Raw genomic sequence first — 12,888 nt, forward strand, 5'->3', positions numbered from 1 at the left:
GCCAGTAAAAACAATACCTAGGTCATAACAAAGAAATCCTTTAAGTCCCACAGTATTTAAGAATAAATAAAGATGACACTGGAAGCATGAAAACATTATGTATTCAAACTAAAGCAGAACTCCATTAAAAACCTCTTCTAAATGAGCAATATTCACCATCTCTATAGCATTTTCTGACATGTTTTCTATCCCCTCTCCTAACAACAGAATAGTGTAAAAGCAATTATACTGCACAGATTGTTTTCATAACAGTTTATTTCACTCACCAAGACTCCAACTATTTTGCCGGTATAACCAGTAGCCAAGGAAGGTTTACTTCCTGGGACAGTTAAACAACTGGTGAACAGTTAGCCGAAAAGGGTACTTAGTATAATTACGAATAGAATCCGCCTCTGCCACATCTACCAGGTTTTCTGTAGTTAAGTGTATCACCAACACATTACACATGTAAACCAAGTGTAAGTCTAACACATCACATATTCTGTCTAAATGTACTTTAATAACAACAACAACAAAAAAAAATACTTTGTAGCACTAGGAAGCAAAAAAGAATCTCTGAAGTCTGCAAATAGCAAATACTGTTTTCCCCCCAGGAAAGAGTAACTGTTACTGGTAGATCCAGTGTAGAATAGACTCTCTTAAACAAAGTTCAAACCCTGATTATATTTATCTTGATTTGAAGACTTTAGGAGTCTCATAAGACATCAGAAAAAGTATCACTTCAAGCCTACTGAGATCCTTTCAAGTATCAGATCAGCTTTTACTTACCATTTTATAGGGAACTAAATATCATTAAGTCTTTGCTCATGCAGATTTTTTTCTAACTGACAGAGACAGAACTAGTTCTTTTCAGAAATCACCATTCTTATAAATGTTTCTTGATTGTTTTCAGGTATTTATAGACTTACGCCCGATAAAAACTTTATGAATTCTATGTTATGCTGAAGTTAAATCTTTAGCTCTGGAAACTGAGGGCAATTTACTTTCTGCAACTGTAAAAAAATATCTGGAAATCAATTTTGTCCTTAGTATTAACAATCAAGCTATCAATATGGAAAAAGAGGTTTGAAGCACAGCCAAAATCATCCTCCTCTCTCCCAACTCTTTTTTATATTCGTGATACTATCGCCAGAGAGTCAAAATGCTGTCTTTATGGTGAACTGCATAAAGTTTGTTGCTCTTCTTGCCCTGACTTATTACAGAAGCAACAATTTGCTGCTTGAAGAGATTTCCAAAATCTGAGGAGCCTCAAAAGCTCTGTAGCCAGGGTAGCTGTCGTCTTCATATTACACCAGGAAGAGCTGAGAAAAAATGCTGATGATTAAGGCCTAGCTGTCCAATGACAAGGTAACACCAGAAGCAGTAACATCAGCTTGCGTAAACTCTTACAGCACATGACCTATATGAGAATTTAAACCAGGTGACTGTCTTGTTTAGAACAGTAAAGAAAATGAAGCAAAAATATGAGCAAATACAAATACTGAAAGAAATCTTGGCAATGTCTAAGGCATGTCAGCTTATGCACTTTTAAAACTCCATGGCTATGCCTCTCCTAACAGAGTCTGTTTTTCCTCACCGGTATTTGCATGCACACACTCAGAACACACCTTGGCACTAAATGGGCAAAAGAGAGACGTGCATGCAGCAACTCTCCTAAATATTAGCAAGTTTCCGTGCTTTGGTCCCACCCACATCGAACAGCTAATTACAAGCTTGATTACTCCTCAGCAAGCTTATTTACAAACAGAGTGCCCTGGAACCTGCTCTTTCATCCATGCACAAAGAAGGAAGTGATATCATTTTCGCCCAAGATACCATTTTCGCCCATTTTCCTGCCAATCTTTCCCCTTAACCTCATCCCTGAGCTGGACAGGTTTACGTGGCCAGCTGATCTTCCCTGCAGCAGGCACACTGAGCCACCAGACACAGCATCCCCTTGGGCTCTCTTCCTCTCCCCTCAGTCCACTACTCTCCATCACAAGCAGTTTCAGTTTCCGTGTTGATAACTAATTTGACCATGCCACTTCTCGCTTCCCCTTCGTAACTTCTTCCAGCCCTCCTCCCCCTCGCCCCATGTCACGGGCTCCTGACATGCTCTTCACTCTCTTTTCTGCTCTTTCTCATTAATACCACAAAGCTGTCTTTCAACATCGTGTCACCAACTGCTTTCAGTCCCATCTGTCAGACTTTGAAGCTGCCCCGTGCAATCTTTCCAATCCCTTTTTAAATTCTACCACTTCAGTAAACATTTTTTTTTTCAAGCTAACAGAAAAGCAAACAACAGTCCCTTCTTACCTGCAGGGTGGCCTCTTCTGCATTGCCCACACTGAACCTGAAGTTCCTCTGCAGCAGGAACTGTGCCTTACTCCATGTTTTACAAAGCACTGTACAGGTTATATCATGTTTAACATCTATGAGCTTGTTACTGTATCAGAAAAGGGTACTCTGTTTTCCTACTGGTACTGAAAAATATATATATACACACACATCAATCCTACAACTGAGAACTCTGGACAACTTTTAAGGGTTGTAAGCAATGGTGTATTTTAGTCAGGATGTAACGGATCCTTTTTGACCCCCTGGGACCAGTCAGATTATCATTGAAATTATCACAGCCTTGCATCTCACAAGATAGCCACAGTCATCTTGTCTTACATTTGTTTTTTCTGTTATTACAATGACTTGTAAATACAGAAGTGCAAGGAGCAAAAAATAAAGTTAAAAATCTTGGAACAGTGCCTGATTTTCAAAAAAGAGAAAGCAAATAAAAGAAGCCTAGTGTTCTCATTTTGCTCCCTCATTAAGAATTGTAGTGAAACAAACATGTTATGATTGGAACGACATTTAAGCACTTCAGTAATACTGCACAGCAACAATAAAACAACTTGTAAAAGGATAATTTTTTTCAGGAGCATATAACAAAACATACATCTGCTGTGCCTTTTGCAGTACAAGGTGTAGCTGTAAAACGAAGCATACCTTACAGCAACATGAAAAAGAATTTCTAAATATAACTACTTAATAAAAGGCGATGAAGCATTTTTGAGAGATTAGTCCCTTAGTGCAAAGGAACTGCCTTTCAGAGGTGGCTTCTAAAACAGTTTCCGCTGAATATAATATACTGGACTTCCCCTTTTAAAGTAGCTCTTCCTTCTTAAAAGAGAGTGAATGCTGTTTTTAGTCTACCTTAAATTCTAAGCCAGGTTTTTAACTTACTGTGAAACAATACTGCAGCTGAGGATACCTACTTCATCAGTAAACAGGTGGAAAAAATATCATAGTATTTCATCAGCCTATGTGACCTTTCCTGTATTGTTTCAGCTACCTGTTACAGTTTGGGAGTAACTTAGAAGGAACACCACAGGAAGCTTCCTAGCAGTGAAACACACCAGACCTCCCAGAAGAGCTCAAGGAAGCCCTTCATAGCCTTTTCAGTATTGAGAGTCTTCTTAGACCCACACGTGGGTGCCCCTCAGCCTTCTTACACTCATCACTGCACAAATATTTGAATCTACAATATTTCTGTCCGTTCACTCAGCAGAACTCCATTATAACCCTCATCAAAACAGTATTTGGATGCCTCTACACCTGAGGAGTATGAGCTACAGGACACCTTTGTGTGAAATAAAAGCACTACTGCTCTTCTACAGGAGAATTACTGAAGCCTAAAGTAGGGAGGTCCAGCATTATTCAAATGATTCAACGAGTGATCCAGTAATCACGTAAACATAACTGTAGTTTAGACACAGACACATAACTTCACTTTTGACTGTAGGCACCACAGGTGTGAAAATGTTGGTATCCTGTATGCCATGCAGAATTGGGCCCGTTTGTTACTTTTTGTGTTGTGACACAGGAGCGATTTCTACATTGCCTTTTACCAAAGAACCTGAACACTTTGAACTAAAGTTGGAAAGGCTCGTTGCAAGGAAACAAGCGAACACAGACATGGAAAATTACCAATTTAGTCCATCCTCAAAGCTGCATATTTAGTTTTACTTCATTACAGTACTCCCGAATTTCAAAAGCAAACCCTTTCTGAAGACCATCTACAGTTCTCACCTAGCAGACATCTGATAGAACAGGGAAAGAGAGGAAAAACCGAGAAAAAGTCAAATCACAAAGGTACAGGTTGGCAAAGAACATCTCGGATGAGCACTGCTGAAGCCCCACTCTTGACTTCAGCCACAGGACAGAGCAGGTGCCTTCCCTGCTCCAGGTCAACCAAGAAGTACAATCTGAAGGTGGACTCGGGTCAATTGCTGTTTTTCCCCACCGAAGCCTCCATTTATACGAGACCTGCTGCATCCTCTGCCCCTCGCTCTGCCTTCAGGTGCATTTCGGACACCGCCTCCCCACGGCACCGCCAGCACGGGTACCCACGGCTCCAACAATTAATAGCGATCAACGCACGGCTCTTCGCAGGGGGGCTTCCCTCCTCACCCCTGGACCCCCTGTCAGACACCCACCACGGCTGAGAAGGTTCCCTTCCCTCCTTCCCCAGCCAGCCTGGAGCAGGCAGCGCCCAGCCGCAAGGTGCAGGCAGGCAGTGTCCCCTCTGCCAGCCTCCCCTCGCCCCCTTCGCCCCGAAGCCGTCCCCCTGCCCTCGCCCACCTCCTCTCCGCCCTCCTCTCCCCTCCCCGCGGCCGCCCGCCCCCTCACCTGCCGCGGGGAGCAGCCCCCCACCACCGGTACCACCGCGGCCGCCCTGCCCGCCCCGAGCCCTCACCTGCTCGAGGGGCCGGTGGCTGTCCGGGAGGTGGCGGTGCCGGTGTCGCCGCGCCCCGCCGGGGCTCCCACTTCTGCTTCTGCCCGAACCGGGAAGAGGCGGGGCGCCGCCGGCCACCTACTGGCGTACAGCCCCTCAGGGCGTCCCCCGCCTGCCTGAGGAGAAGGAGAGGGGGCTCGGTCCCGTCCCTCCTCGCCCCTCGTGCTTCCACCTCCCCCGGGGAGCAGCTCCCCGCTGCCGCCTCCCCTCAGAGCCGTTCCCCTGTCCCCCCTCACCCTGGGGCTGCAGAGGGCCGCCGCGTCCCCATGCGAGGCCTTGTTGCCGAAGCCCCTGTGAGAAGCAGGTGCTTGTGTGCCTTAGGTGATCATTAACCTGTCACAGTTTTCATTAAATGCGAAAAGCTCCGTACAATTCCTGCTCGCGACGATCTTTCGAGCCTGTGGTAGCAGGAAGCCGCAGAAGCAGGGATATGAAGTTGACGTACTCGGCTGCTCCAGGGAGGAAATTTCACTCGCTCAGCTGAGAAGCGCTACATGATTGAACGGTAGCTTGAGCGGGTGGGTTTACATGAAAGACAAATGGAAAAGTCTTAAAAACCGTGACAGGGATTATATTTTCAAGTTAAAATTCACTTAATGGGATCCACTACCGTGCACATTTTATGACGACAACTTCAGCTTATGACCTGAAATACCAAAAATATTTCCCAGTTTGGGACTCAGAAGAGTAGGAATAGAAGATGACATACTGTTTTCAGGTCAAGTCTAGATACTGCCATGAAATTTGATGTATCAGTCTTGTCCCAGAGCTATTTCAGAGAACTGGTGAAAAATCCTACATCTGTAGGCAGAATCTCAAAGTCATCACGGAGAACTAGTCATACCATGTTTTTTAGTCAAGACTAAACAAAAAAAAAATGTCTAGAAAGCAAAACTAGAGACAGCACAGTGTTTGCAAGGAACAGATCTTCCCATGCAGAGGAAGTTGTGGACAATTCTGCAAGGGCCACTCCATGTTGCTGTGGCAAAATCCATAATCCACGTGCTGCTTTCCAAACACAGGTTAAGTCTGTTAGAGAGCTCTTCACCTGGTGTCCTTCCAACCCTGGCAGCTGGCACAAAGGAGTGAAAAGGACATGCCTCTTAGCAGTCAGACCTGGAATCTGATCTAATCTACTGACAAGAGAAACGTTTTCAAGATTTTCTGTCAGCTTCATAAATGGTTGAACAGTAGTCAAACACTATCTTATTCAGTCAAACACTTATTAATAATTCCACCCTATGCATGCCAAAGCTACTGAAGCAATCTAATATCTGGAATGGGGTATCAACAAGAAATTCCACAACACCAAGAGCAATACTACCAAATTGCCTAGCTCAGAAAGAGAAAAAAAAATGCTTCTTGTATCCAGCAAAAGCTGTAAGGAGCAATTCAGGAAACTCTTCCCAAAGGCAAGCTAACAAACCCTTACCAGAGTTAAAAGCATCAGAAGATTTCAAATGAGTATGACTCAGGACCAGAAGCTGAAGAATGCATTTGAAACACCACCACCACAAAAGGGAAAAAAAAAAAAAAAAAAAAGTAAAACCTAGTATCTGTGAAAGGATCATTTTAAATGCAAAATAAAAATATGGCAATTATAATCTTGCCATTGTTCTTTGTTTCATTAACCACCTTGATAAAGACTCTTTAGATTTTTCCAGGTGCTAAACCTGGGAAATGTTTCTTTATAATGTGTGATGTAGTTAAAAGTTCACAGAACATCTTACAGGAGACATGATACTAAAAGAATGAGAATAGCAGAATATGTATCAATCACATCAACATGTCTCCCATAGTTTGTTTTTAATCTCTTTATCATTAAAACCTTCAGTGTTTTATATTGAAGCTGCCTTTGAAATTATATGAATGGCGACAGAATGCTAGCATCAAGTGGCCAACTTCCCCAGCTGCAAAAGCTGAATACCAGAACATTCGTACGACCCAAGCCACAAGGCACATACACCACAGAGAGCTACAGGGTGCAGGTGATCCCAGGCATTTTACAAGCAGGAGATAACAGAGTTCTTTGAATCCCATCTGTCAGATGCAGTGTTAATCTGGATACATTGGCAGTGAATCTGTTTCAGCAAATATCAGCCTCAGCAACCCCTCCTGCTACTGCTTCACTAGTACCAAGTCTCCTCACCAGTCATATGGCATAGCTGCAGCAGAGGAACCACCCTTGAGCAACCCACAAGCCACAAAGGCACGGAGTTGACCATCTTTATGATATTCAGAGTCTTTGCTGCAGAAGTTAAGCAGGGCTGCAAAACATACCAGACTTAGGTCTAGACATACTTCGGTGTGGTTGAGCCTCGGTGCCCTGAAAGACTAAAACCTACTAATTCACAACATTTCTGGCACAACCTTAGGCTTCACTGATAAAACTCTCTTGAAGCTGGAGAGTCGTGAGACAGTGAAAGGAAATATGTATGTGGAAGAAAATCAGCTTCAGTGGAGATCGTAACACTGAATTCCAAAAATTGCTGGTTGCAACAAAATCTTAGACATATAGATGGGATAACCAATCCTTAAAAAAAAAAAAAAAAAAAGAAGTGTGACTCAGAAATATCAGCTATTGCTCAGCACATCCAGTACACCAGAAGAGTACTCAGATGCCCTCACAATCACAACAGAAGATTCAAAGTTACTGTCAGAATCAGCAGCTCCTGCCATCCAACTTTCAAACCTTGAAAGTGGGACTTCCCAAGCAGACAACAGAATTCCCTGCAAAGAGTATGGACCTCACAGTCACAGGTAATTATCAGGTGGCATGGTCAGTCCTCCTTTTTTGTAACAAAAAAACTTGTTTATATATGTGGGCTGGGAAGAGTTGTGGGAAAATTTGTCCTTTCATTTGGGGAATCTGGCCCCAGAAAAGCCTGTGCGTTTAAAGGTTAACCACTAGAATATTTTTTCTTTTTTTTTTAGCTTAACTTTCTTTTGATAATTTAAAAAGGTTCTTCGCATTGTTAAATAGAATCAAAACTCATACTGTAATATCCAAAGAGAGTTCTCAGTTAGGAGTACATTTTTATATGTCAGTCATAAATCCCCCAAAAAAGGGAATTTATAGGCTTGACATTGACACTTTCTTAATTACAGCTTCAACCCTGTCTTATTGTCATATTTGGTAATGAAGTGTTGATTACTTCCCTGAAGAATAAACAAGGCACAAAAGAGGATCACAGGCCTGGCAAGACAGCCTCATGGATAGAATAAATAACGGTCACAAAACTGGTGCCATTTCCTCACAGGAGCTACAAAGAAAATAAAGCTTTTGTGTAGAGGATAAAATCTGAATAGCTTTATCCCATCAATCCCCACTTGTAAGAAATATTGAAGAGTCATTGGGCATAAGGAACAAATATTTTAGAGACCGTCACTGATAGAGTATCTAGTCTAAGTATTTGCTCACCATCAGAGTACTCGAACTCCTTCGCAGGAGTGCATAGCCTCAGCTAGAATTTCTGGTTTGAGCTGCAAAAACTATAAGCAGAGGTTTCATAGAGAAAAGTTATTTTTCAAGCTTTTCTTTTATGAACTTTTCCTCTGCAGGACTCTGAAACAGACTCTAAACCTGTTGCCAAGAGAACTTGCACACTACTGTATCAGGATTACACGTCAACCCAGTTTCCTATCGGAAAGCAAGTGTCGATTTGTGAGGGGAGAAATCTGTGATCACTAAGGACTGGCTGAAGTCAGTTCCTGTTGGTGGAGTGGCATTAACGCTGCAGAACTGCTTAACTGCTTCTTGGATAGATTTACGAGAGGGCGCGCACACGCACGTCCACACAAACTGTTTGGCTGCTGGGATTCTAGGGCCCAGTGAGTGCATAGGACGTGTTATTCTTTTATAGCTCCTCTTCGTAAACTCATTTGTTTTGTCAAAGTTTTTCCCTGGCCATAGAAAATGACGTTGTTTAAGTACGGGGCCTAGTAACCAAGGCTAGTCCTAGACTGGAGGTTGCTTGCAGTGGCCTAGCAGCCATAGCCCAGCTGGCCTATTCTAGAACCTTCAGCTATGCCAGGAAGCCTCGATCAAGTTGTAATCATCACCTTTAGTGTCTCAAAGTGCCTTTGTAGCATGAATCCGACCTCTGAGAATATTGTCCAGCTGTAGCAGCACAACTCAAGCAACGAACTTTCCAGAGGAGCCAGCCTCAAACGTGTTCATGCCATCTGACAATAAAACAGCCTCAGCACATCTTCCCAACATAGCGGAGTTTGGACTCCTTGCAAAGTGCATTTCTTATTAAAAAAAAAAAAAAAAAGTGTTCTAGTGTTTACTTGGCTCCATTCTTATCATATTTTCTTTTTAATCGTGGTAAATTACTTGTCACAATCGCAATATTTAAAGTAAATATTGATTTAAAATAAACTAAAGTAGCTAACAGAAAAGCTGACCTGAAGGAAGGGAGGCTGTGCTTGTAAGTGGCTGGCCTGTTGCCTGCTGTGATGTTTGCCTGAGTCCTAAAACATTCAACTACTTCTCACTTAACTCACCTTGTCCCTTGTTATTTGCAAGCACCGTGTTTAAAAAAACTCAAAGAATTACTGTCCTAAAAACTTGATAGAGTAATACCCCTTGTCATTTCTGAAACAATTTTCATTTATACGTGTCAAAACAAATTTAAAAAGGAATAGAAATCATCATTTCACATTTTCAAAGGAATCGAGACCCACCCGGAGAGTGAGGAAGTTTGCCAGAGATCTCACAGCAGCAGCAAGCCTAGGGCAGAACATCTTCCAGGTTTAATACTGGTGACCTGTCTTAGGAATGCTATTCCCTCACAGCAAAACTAGATATTCCAGAAAAAAAAAAAAAAAAAAAAAAAACCTTTTCATTTCTCAGAACGACTTTTTTTAAAAAAAAAGTTTCAGTTTAGCAGAAACTCTTGTCATGTGATTTGGGATGATCAATCAAAAACTAAAAATAGATGTGAGAACATGTGAATTAAATGTGGTTTTTCTATACACATATTAGCTAGCTAACTGTTCACTCAGTGTCTTGGACTGGTTTTGCCAGCTGTGCATAACACCGGTGTATTTATAGGGCCTGCAGTTACACCTTCAGATGAAACATGAAGTACTACAGCCAGTGTGTCCACAGCAGCACAAAGCCAGCAGCTCTTCACCAGCACCGCTGAGAGCGAGCAATTCTGCCTTACCAAGGCCACAGCTGAAAAGCTGCAGGAGGCTCTGCAGGGAACCAGGTAAACTTTCCGTCTATGCTTTTAAGCCAATCAAATGAAAATCCTTCAGAAAAAGAATGTGACTGCAGGTGAAAAACAACAACAAAAAGCATTTGGCAATATTTTTCAACGAAGTGAGTTGCCGCTCAGCAAGAAGAAGTCCAGACTTTCCCTCTAGTTATCTTTCAGCCTTTCATTTTTTCCCCACCGCAAAGCAGCACCACAGGTGAGCTCAGGAGAGGAAAGCGCTCTGTTACCATGTGCTCTAGCCTCCTGCTCTCACTCGTCATCCCTTCAAGCTCAGAGAGGTGGAAAAGCACAACTTCAGGCAGGCTGGGCACGGCGATGAGCAAGGCTAGACTGGAGCATTTCACTCCTGCCCTGAACTGAAGTCACAGGCGCCGTGGTGGGACCATACAGCGTGCTGTGACGACGGGAGGAACAAACCGAGCACTGCTGCAACGCGCTCTCTCACTGATCACTTCCCATTTTCCTCTCATTCTGCTAAACACTTCTTAACATTGGCTTAGCTGCTATGGGTGGAAGTTCTTCTGGGACCATTAGACAGATGCAGCCCCGGTCTTTTTCTGCTCTACACATGGCTGATTGCAGGGATTTATTACAGTCTGAGGCCTTCCCTCCAGGCACACAGGAAGGGAGGAGAAGTTTCTTGCATCAGTGCTCACTCATGCAAAGATCAGCTTTAATCCGTCACACGCTGCATTAGAAAAGTTTAGAAAAGCTCTCTGGCTAACCAGAGCATTAGAATTAACCGAGGACAGAGCGAGCACACTGGTCCTATTTACAGATAAGCATGCAATCATGTAAAACACACATCAAAATTTCACTGAAATGAAAATACGATTGAAAAACTAATGAGGTACTTGAGAGGTTTTTTTCTGAATAGGGGTAGGATGAGAGATACTCTTCTGGGATATGCACTGCAGGCGCCTGTGCCTTGGAAGAGAGTCCATCTGGTGTATCTCTGTGATCAGCATGTTTGCATAGAATGCAAATCGTGACTGCAACTGCTGTTATCTTTATGCACTGTAGTTACAACTGAATGAGTCACATAAAAGGGTCAAAACCTTCTGTTCTACTTTTTATGATAAACATCTTTTTAACATACAGCGTTAGAGATCCTGTGCGTCAACAGATCAAGGTAGGAGTTGGTATGAGTGAGGTATGACAAACCCTGGCATAGGGGGCCAGTCTTATTAACATATTTGTTAACAATTTAAAAAATGGGGTAAACAAAGGAGAAAATACAGATATGTCTATTAACTACTAAAAGCCTGAATAAATTAGAAATTCAGGGTGGGCTGCTTAAGTTTTCTTATTTCTCAAGCTGCCCTCGAGCCTGCAGAACAAACCAGAGTAGCTGTGCTAGGGTCTGCTGTGTACTCTGCTCCCAGGCTGGCAGGTGGCAAAGATGTGATACTGCAGCCTGTGCAAATTTGCTGGGGCCCATGTTCTGTTATAATGGTCTCCTGAGTACCCGTGCTGAGTAAATTTACCTTTGCATCTTCAGAAGAACCTCTGTTTACAAAGGATCAATTTTTCAGAAATTCGAACTGATATCATCACATGACATGCTCCATTTCTCAAATATAAGTTTTCATACGTAGGTAGAGTCATACTATTTTACTTATTTTAAAAACTTTGTATAAGACACTTTGCACGTCTCCCACCGGATTTCATTTGTGCTACAAAATTCAGATACTTCACAATACCTTTGTAAGTACCAGCTACCAAAACTTCCTCAGTTAACAACATTTGACTGAAAATCTGAATTTAAACTTTGTGTAAACCCTCTTAAGAACAAACATTAGATTTGAACTTTTCCAACAGAGAGAAAAACATGAAAAAAATAAACAACCTTCAAGGGAAAATTTCTCTCATTTATTAGGAGACAAATCTAGAATAAATGAAGAATCTAAGAATGTGAATTTGTAGATGCTTATTTAGCCTGATCTCCAAATTGGAATGAATTAAAAACAGCTCGGTTATTTTCCAGCCTTAGAAATTTCACACACGCATAGATTGATTCCTCCACTTTCTTTCCTTAGACTGGACTAGTAATTTTAAGATACCACTCCCTCTTTCAAGGAAAATGTCTTTTACATTTCCTGTATGATTAAGACAGTCCTTTTATTCTGGAGGTAAGATACAAAAAAAATTTACTTTACATGAGGGAAGGCAAAAACTAGAACACAGAGGGCTCTGCCAGGTAATTTAAACCCAACTGTCTTCACTCCAGAACCTTTCTGCCACACATCAGGAATTATTTGACCCCATTTCTGTGAAAGATATCTGCCTTGCTGAGTCTCAGAGGCCGCAATACAGAGCTTACCTTTAATCCTGCACAGAATAATGAATGATATACTGCTGAGATTAGCTAGGCAGTGTCAAACGGAGGTTTCTTCCTCTTTGTGCTCTGATTCCACCTGGGTAAAAGCTTACTGTTAAGACCCCTTAAGCACACAAAATCTCACCAGCCTGAGCTTTTTGTTTAATATAAAATTAAATAAATAATAACAATTAAAAAAAAAAAAACTGTCACCTGTGATGACAGTCTCTTCTCCTTCGGAAGGGCAGATTTTGTTACGGCTGTTGCTAGCAGAAAAAAAATAAGTAGAAAAGAAAAAGGAAGTTATACGAAGGAAAGTGGAACACATGAAGTGTGTCACTTTTCACCAGCAAGACTCTCTCCTCTTTCACCATCTTTATGAGCTGAGCTCTTTCATGATGGGTCACTACCATCACACATTAATAACACATTAATAACGCCCCCACCTGCGATAAATGCAACAGTTGTTACAGTTTTTTTTTGTCTCGAGTAAATTTTGAATTCTTTGCTCTCTGGTTTCTAAGCCTTTGGGATGCCCTCTCTTCCTGTTTTTAAAATTTGTCTGCAACCAA

The 12,888-nt window shown here is 42.1% G+C and overlaps 1 protein-coding gene across 3 annotated transcripts in view; it reads right to left on the bottom strand.

Moving 5' to 3' along the window:
• PLCG2 (phospholipase C gamma 2) overlaps nucleotides 1–12,413 on the bottom strand; it is a 72,190-nt gene extending 59,777 nt beyond the window's left edge. The window contains exon 1 of one of the 3 annotated variants that reach the window (XM_048075102.2): nucleotides 12,320–12,413. The gene's annotated coding sequence lies outside the window, so the exon portion shown is untranslated. Of the gene's footprint in view, nucleotides 1–4,662; nucleotides 4,960–12,319 lie in introns of those variants that run through there. The other 2 variants (XM_048075104.2, XM_048075103.2) reach the window with 2 other exon arrangements.
• Between the last annotated feature and the right edge of the window lie 475 nt (nucleotides 12,414–12,888).

This window comes from Anser cygnoides, chromosome 12 (assembly GCF_040182565.1).
Source record: "Anser cygnoides isolate HZ-2024a breed goose chromosome 12, Taihu_goose_T2T_genome, whole genome shotgun sequence".
Classification (NCBI taxonomy): Eukaryota; Metazoa; Chordata; class Aves; order Anseriformes; family Anatidae; genus Anser; species Anser cygnoides.